The sequence below is a fragment of the Carassius carassius genome, chromosome 6 (genome assembly GCF_963082965.1).
Source record: "Carassius carassius chromosome 6, fCarCar2.1, whole genome shotgun sequence".
Lineage (NCBI taxonomy): Eukaryota > Metazoa > Chordata > Actinopteri > Cypriniformes > Cyprinidae > Carassius > Carassius carassius.
In genome coordinates this window covers 2,565,885-2,573,444 of record NC_081760.1, presented here as the reverse complement: position 1 = coordinate 2,573,444, position 7,560 = coordinate 2,565,885, and positions in this window count along the sequence as shown.

The window sequence follows — 7,560 nt, the reverse complement described above, 5'->3', positions numbered from 1 at the left end:
TACCTTGACCCTTAAAATGCTGGCCATCAAGTTTTTTTTCTATTTTGTTCAGGTTTTTTTTTTAAGTATTTACCTTTTTGAAAATGTACTTATGATTATTTTCAAAGTGTTGTATTGAATATGTCTAGTGAAAATAAATGACTGCAAAAATTCGAGAACTTGTTTTTATTGGAAAATAAATATTTAGGTCAAAGAACCATTTGAAAAAACAGGTAATATTGAACAGGTATAAAGTGCAACAGTGCACAAAACACAATAACTACATACAACATGTCAACTATAACTGTTTTGTGTTATTTACACAAAACAGGTCAAACTGTATAAAGTGCAACCCTGCACAGAACTGAAGTGCAGTGCAAACAATATAAAATCAAGAATTATATAGTGCAACAGGGTAGTCACTCTGTGTCATCTTGCAGCAGTGCACGTCTGTACGAAAATGATGTTTGCTGATGTGGGGTGACGTGGTGTAGGTGTGTAACATTCAGGGCAGTACTGTCAAGGTTGGTTTGCTGGTTCATCGGGCGATCCATTGATGAGCAAGTGATGCAATGCTAAATTTCATCAAATATTTTCTGATTAAGAAACAAACTCATTTACATCTTGGATGGATGAGGGTAATTTTTTTTCATTGTTTTATTAGGTGCACTATTCCTGTAATAACAGTTGTACAAATTGCAAACCACTGCAAGTAGTCCTACTGCAAAGATAAGTTTTGCGGGTTTGTTTGTAAATTGTTTGCAGACTTCCTCTTTTGATTCATCTTCTGAGCCATCTGTTAACACTTTCACATCCCTTTTAAGGGAAATAAAGGTATGCATACATTTACATGTTTTTTTTTTAAATCCCATATTTTATAAGACAGGTGAAAGAGGTCAAATTCTGCAAAAAAAAAAGATATGAAATCAGTCACTTCCCCTGAAAACTGAGAAGAAAACTGAGAAAATGTACCTCCCTTTTCCCACCTGCCAGCATACACACAAGGTGGTAAGAGAGAGCGAGTGAAAGTGTGTGTGTGTGTGTGTGTGTGTGTGTGTGCAGAAAGAAATCACTCTTTGCTACGTCTCAAGCCCAGTATTGCATTTTTAATCATGCTTTAAATAATACAGAACAAGCCATGACCAGAACACTTGTCTGTTGTCCAAAGCGTGTATATGTGTGCAAAACAGAAATGCACTTTAATTTTATTTTTTTGTTTTTATGCAGACTTACTTTGTGTATGTTGGCACACAAATAGTATACTATTTTCCATATTCCATACTGGCCCACTGTATCACTGTCAAAAAAATAAAAAATAAATAACCTGCTAGTCATTATCTATCGGTTGTGACTTTCTTTCAAACAGCAGAGGGCGCTGGACCTGGCTTTTGTTTTCCTTCTCTAAGAAAAATAGTTCTGTCACACATGAAAAACTTATTCCCGCATCACTCTCCCTCGTGGATTCATATGACCATTTTTGTGTTTTAAATATTACATTGGTCTCCATAATTTCTTACATGCTGCGTACTTTCTTTGTCTACCATTACGTATTAATTTTTACAAGCCTAATAAATTCGCCTCTGATCTTTACAAAAGATTCTGAGAAAATACTATGTTCACTGCCTTCCTTTCTTCTGTGTAACATAAAAGCAGATACTGTGAGAAATGTCTCTGTGTTTATTAAGTTGGCTTGAGAAAGCCAACTTACTGAAATCCTATTGAAACTTATTCTTCTTCTTCTTTTTCTTCTTCTTCTGACCCCAAATTTTGCAACTCTTAACTCCTCCTAGAGCGTTAACTCTACAAACTCCAAACTCGGGTCAGACTTTCAGACTGTTTTGACTTGGTGTGTTATATCTTTTCTGTTTCTATCTATCTATCTATCTATCTATCTATCTATCTATCTATCTATCTATCTATCTATCTATCTATCTATCTATCTATCTATCTATCTATCTACAGGGCTGCCAACTTTTGAGTTCAGTTTAGAGTGAGATTATGGGGGCGTGGCTTTGTTATGGGGAGGGGCTTATGGAGGGGCGTGGCTTGATATGGAAAAAAATACAAACACAAAATCCTTGCATTAGCAGAAGTGTGGAGGGCTGATACAAGCGTTTATTTCTTACCTGTCCCTGACACTTTAGATAACATCCTATAACAGAAAATTCAAATTTATCCATACTGACACCGCCAAATATCAAATATCTGACTTGACATTCTGTTTAGAAAACAATAATTAACATTTACTCTTAATTAATTTCACTTTGCTCACCAATGGATGCTCTGCAGTGAATGGGGGCTGTCAGAATGAGAGTCCATACAGCTGATAAAAACATCACGATTTTCACGTACGGGAACACAGGAGACGGAAGATCCAAGTTTAATAGGGTTATCCAAAATCAGAGTCAAAACAAGCCGGGGTCGTAATCAAACATCAGTCCAAAACAGAAACAAACAAACAAACAAGAACAGGAACAGGAACTCGAAGACTAGGAATGCAAGGACACTAGGTGACGGAAAGTAAGGACTCCATGCAGACAAACAGAAAAGGACTGGTTAATATAGGGAGGATAATGACTTACAAGTGAAGACACCTGAGTGCAATTAACAGGAGTGCAATTACTGTGATGAAGGGACAAGGCTAGTGGGAATTGTAGTGCCTACGGTGAGGTGCCTATGGGGAAGTGAGACCACTAGTGGACACCCAGGGAAACAGAGACCAGACAGCGTGACATTACCCCCTCCTCCACGGAGCAGCTACCAGATGCTCCACCCGAACCCAAGAAGAGACCAAGGAATACAGAGACCAGGAGGGAGGTGGAGCTGCGGAGGACCAGGGGGAGGGACGGAGGGCCAGGTAATAAAAGGTAACAGAGACAGGAAGTGCCAAAAAAAAAAAAACACAAGGCCAGGGGAGAACAGAAAGTTCAGTGGCCCAGGGCCGAACCGACAGGGCAGGAATCCAGGGTGGAGCAAGGTGGAATTGGAGCCATGCAGTTGAGTCAGAAACCCACCAGGGCGGCGCAGAAGACCACCACATCCGTGCGGTCGAAACAGAAGCCCACCACAATCGTGCGGTCGAGACAAAAGCCCACCAGGGTGGCGCAGAAGATCACCGCATCCGTGCGGTCGAGACAGAAGCCCACCACAATCGTGCGGTCGAGACAGAAGCCCACCAGGGTGGCGCAGAAGATCACCGCATCCGTGCGGTCGAGACAGAAGCCCACCAGGGCAGCGCAGAAGACCACCGCAACCATGCTGTCGAGACAGAAGCCCACCAGGGCGGCACAGAAGACCACCACAACCGTGCATTCGAGACAGAAGCCCACCAGGGTGGCGCAGAAGACCACCACAGCCATGCGGTCGAGACAGGAGCCCACCAGGGTGGCGCAGAAGACCACCACAGCCGTGCGGTCGAGACAGGAGCCCACCAGGGCAGCACCGAGGACCACCACAGTGTGATCGATGATACATGAGAGCAAGTCTGGATAGGCAAGTCTGAAACAGAGAACATGCCGTGGCCACGACAGGATAAGTCGAGCACTCTGAGAGTTCGGCTGAGACGTGGAGAGGCTCTTGTAGTTCAGCAGAGACGTGGAGAGGCTTTGGTAGTTCCGCAGAGACGTGGAGAAGCTTTGGTAGTTCCGCAGAGTTTAGACTGGATTCAGGAAAATCAATGGTGACTTGACTCTGCTCATGAAGATCATTGGTGACTTGACTCTGCTCATGAGGATCATTGGTGACCTGACTCTGCTCATGAAGATCATTGGTGACCTGACTCTGCTCATGAAGATCGATGGTGACTTGCATTTGCTCATGAAGATCAATGGTGACTTGCCTTTGCCCATGAAGATAGTCGGTGACTTGACCTTGCCCATGAAGAACACTGGTGACTTGACTTTGCCCATGAAGATCATTGGTGACTTGACTTTGTCCATGAAGATCATTGGTGACTTGACTTAGTCCATGAAGATCACTGGTGACTTGCCTTTGTACATGAAGATCAATGGTGACTTGATTTTGCCCATGAAGAACACCGGTGACTTGACTCTGTCCTTGAAGATCACCAGTGACTTGACTTGACTCCTGTGGTCTAACTGTGGTAGTGCTTAACTCATGAGTGTCAACGGTGACTTGACCTGACTCTGGAGTGTCAACGGTGACTTGACCTGACTCTGGAGTGTCAACGGTGACTTTACCTGACTCTGGAGTGTCAACGGTGACTTGACCTGACTCTGGAGTGTCAACGGTGGCTTGACCTGACTCTGGAGTGTCAACCGTGGCTTGACCTGACTCTGGAGTGTCAGCCGTGGCTTGACCGGACTCTGGAGTGTCAACCGTGGCTTGACCGGACTCTGGAGTGTCAACCGTGGCTTGACCTGACTCTGGAGTGTCAACGGTGACTTGACCTAAATCTGGACTCTGGAGGGTCAACTGGAACCTGACTCTGGACTCTGGAGGGTCAACGGGAACCTGACTCTGGACTCTGGAGGGTCAACGGGAACCTGACTCTGGAGGGTCAACGGGAACCTGACTTGACTCTGGAGGGTCAACGGGAACCTGACTCGACTCTGGAGGGTCAACGGGAACCTGACTCGACTCTGGAGGGTCAACGGGAACCTGACTCGACTCTGGAGGGTCAACGGGAACCTGACTCGACTCTGGAAGGTCAACGGGAACCTGACTCGATTCTGGAAGGTCAACATGAACCTGACTCGACTCTGGAGGGTCAACTGTGACTGTCATCTTGGGCAGTGGCGCTGGGTCGGCGGTCATCTTGGGCAGTGGTGCTGCCGGCGGCCATCTTGGGCAGTGGTGCTGGGCTTGCGGCCATCTTGTGCTGTGGCGCTGGGCTGGTGGCCATCTTGGGCAGTGGTGCTGGACTGGCGACCACCTTGTGCTGTGGCGCTGGGCTGGCGGCTATCTTGTGCAGTGGCGCTGGGCTGGCGGTCCTCCTGTTTGTAGACCCCGGTCTAGAGTCAGCCATCCCACCGAGAGAGACAGGTGTGGCTGAGTCATCCCACCGAGATCGATGCTGTAGGTAACTGGTGAACCCCCAAAAGTACAGTATCTCCAGCCCCTTCATCTCCCACCAAGGCAAAGGGTCATCCAGGCAGTCGTTGAATAGGTCCTTCAGGGCCTCATCATTATACCCCATCCCCACTGCCATTGTCCAGAACATTTGCGCCAAGCACCCCACCTCACTCCCCTTTTGACGGAGAGTGGTTAGGTTGGAAAGTCTCCCCATCCGCTCCTCTATGGTGGCTGGGGAATGTATACGAAATCCCACACCGCTGGATCTTGGCATGATGGAGTCCTTCTGTCACGTACAGGAACACAGGAGACGGAAGATCCAAGTGCAGTGTAGGTTTAATAGGGTTATCCGAAATCAGAGTTAAAACAAGCCGGGGTCGTAATCAAACATCAGTCCTAAACAGAAACAAACAAACAAACACAAACAGGAACAGGAACAGGAACTCAAATACTAGGTACGCGAAGACACTAGGTGACGGAAAGTAAGGACTCCATGTAGACAAACAGAAAAGGACTGGTTAGTATAGGGAGGATAATGACTAACAAGTGAAGACACTTGAGTGCAATTAACAGGAGTGCAATTACTGTGATGAAGGGACAAGGCTAGTGGGAATTGTAGTGCCTACGGTGAGGTGCCTATGGGGAAGTGAGACCACTAGTGGACACCCAGGGAAACAGAGACCAGACAGCGTGACAACAATAATCCAAAATTGTCACTTTTGGTTTTACTATTTCTTTAATGCCTTTTTCACATTGCACACACAAGTTAGCATTGTAAAAGACAGCAACTGCAACAGTCTCAAAAGCTTTACACAGACAGGTTTCTGCTGCAGAAAAAATAGGAAATGTTTGTACGCTTAAAGGAGCATTTCACCCGTGGGAACATTGATCTTCATTGAAAGTGGGTCATATATGTAGTCGAAATCTATTAAAACTTTTGAATTTGGTGCCTTTTTGACCGAGTTATTACAGAAAGTAACTTTAGGGCTCATTTGTATGGAAAACCACAACTCCCACAATGCAACACATTTGCACAGCTCCACAAGCCACTCCCACTAATCCAGAACACCGCTGTTAGGCTGTTAGGCGATATTATCTACAAGACATTGAGGACACAGTTAGCGATGTATGCTATTTACGTGCCACAGTAGTAAACAATGCCACAGTAAGCTTTTTGTGCGTTAAAAAAGGTACTGCACAAACAGTTTACAGTTGACGTTACGTAACTTATTAACCGGGAATCATTTCGTGATAATAATGCTTGAAGAAATTGTGTACATTTCACGAAATGAATAATAAATAAAATTGAAACACTTATTTTACAGTTAGACGTCCATTTGTCCCTGCAGGCTTCGGCTGGCGTTTCCAGTTTACCTTCGGAATTCTGAAATATGTCTCCAGGCCGCCTCTGTCCATATGCGGGGCGAAACTAGGATGGTTCACAACGCAAACATCCGTGTCCTTGTCTGCCTCAGACATTTCTTTGAGGAGAAATTGGCATCTTTCAAATTCTTGCAGCAGACGGACTCGAGCTCTGTGTCCGTAGGCGCACAACGAGAGCACAGGCACCACCAGTCCGCACCAGCTCGAGCACGCCCGGGCTCCTCGGACGCAACAGGCAGGTCTCCGGCCTCGGCTGCAGCCGCCGCCTCCTGTTCCTCCATCAGCCTCAGCTGCTCTGCGCTATATTGCGGCTCGTATAGATAGCCACGAACATTTGTTTCGAGCAACAGACTTTCAAAATCCTCTTCTTCCATATCATGAGTTGTTCCTCCAGCCATTCTCGAAAATCTGACTCCATAAGCGCTTGTTAGTTTAGCTACATAGCTTCCAAACAAGATGGCGGATTTTCATTTTCGTTTCTGTAAGTTTAGTCCCACCCACTGATCTGTAATAGGCCTGTAGGGTGAGTGGGTCCCACCCCCTGGAATAATAATAAGCTAGTGTCTGTAGTCTCTACACTTTTCAATGAATTTTGACTTCCTGCTTATTATGACGCAAAATGACGATTTTTACGTCATAATAAGCAGGAAGTAAAACACTTAAATCCTTATTTCTCCCATCTCAGGGAAAAACAAAGGAAAAATCCATGATCATTATAATATATGACTGGGTTTCTAACAATACAAAGCTAAATGCAAATGGGTGAAGTGATCCTTTTACTGAAAATGTACTAGTAATTAACTTTCTGTTTTTCTGCAGAATAGTTTTTCTTACAGTGTAGTTAACTTTTCTGTTAGGCCTTTATGTCTTAAATTATATTTACAAAAATGTGATCAAGATTAATATATATATATATATATAATTTATTTCCTTCCCAGAGTCCTCAATCAAGTTTGATTTTTAGACCTTCTGAGTGAGAAGTTAAAAAGACACCTCTGAGCTGATTTAATGAGTTAACTTATGTCAAATATTTACTTATTTAAATTGCTCATGCTTCTCATGCGGATGTAGACTACATAACTAATATCGAAAGAAAATAACGGGAAACTCGATTTTAAATGGAAAGATAGCGCGCGCCCACGTCCGCCTTCACGAGCATTCGCT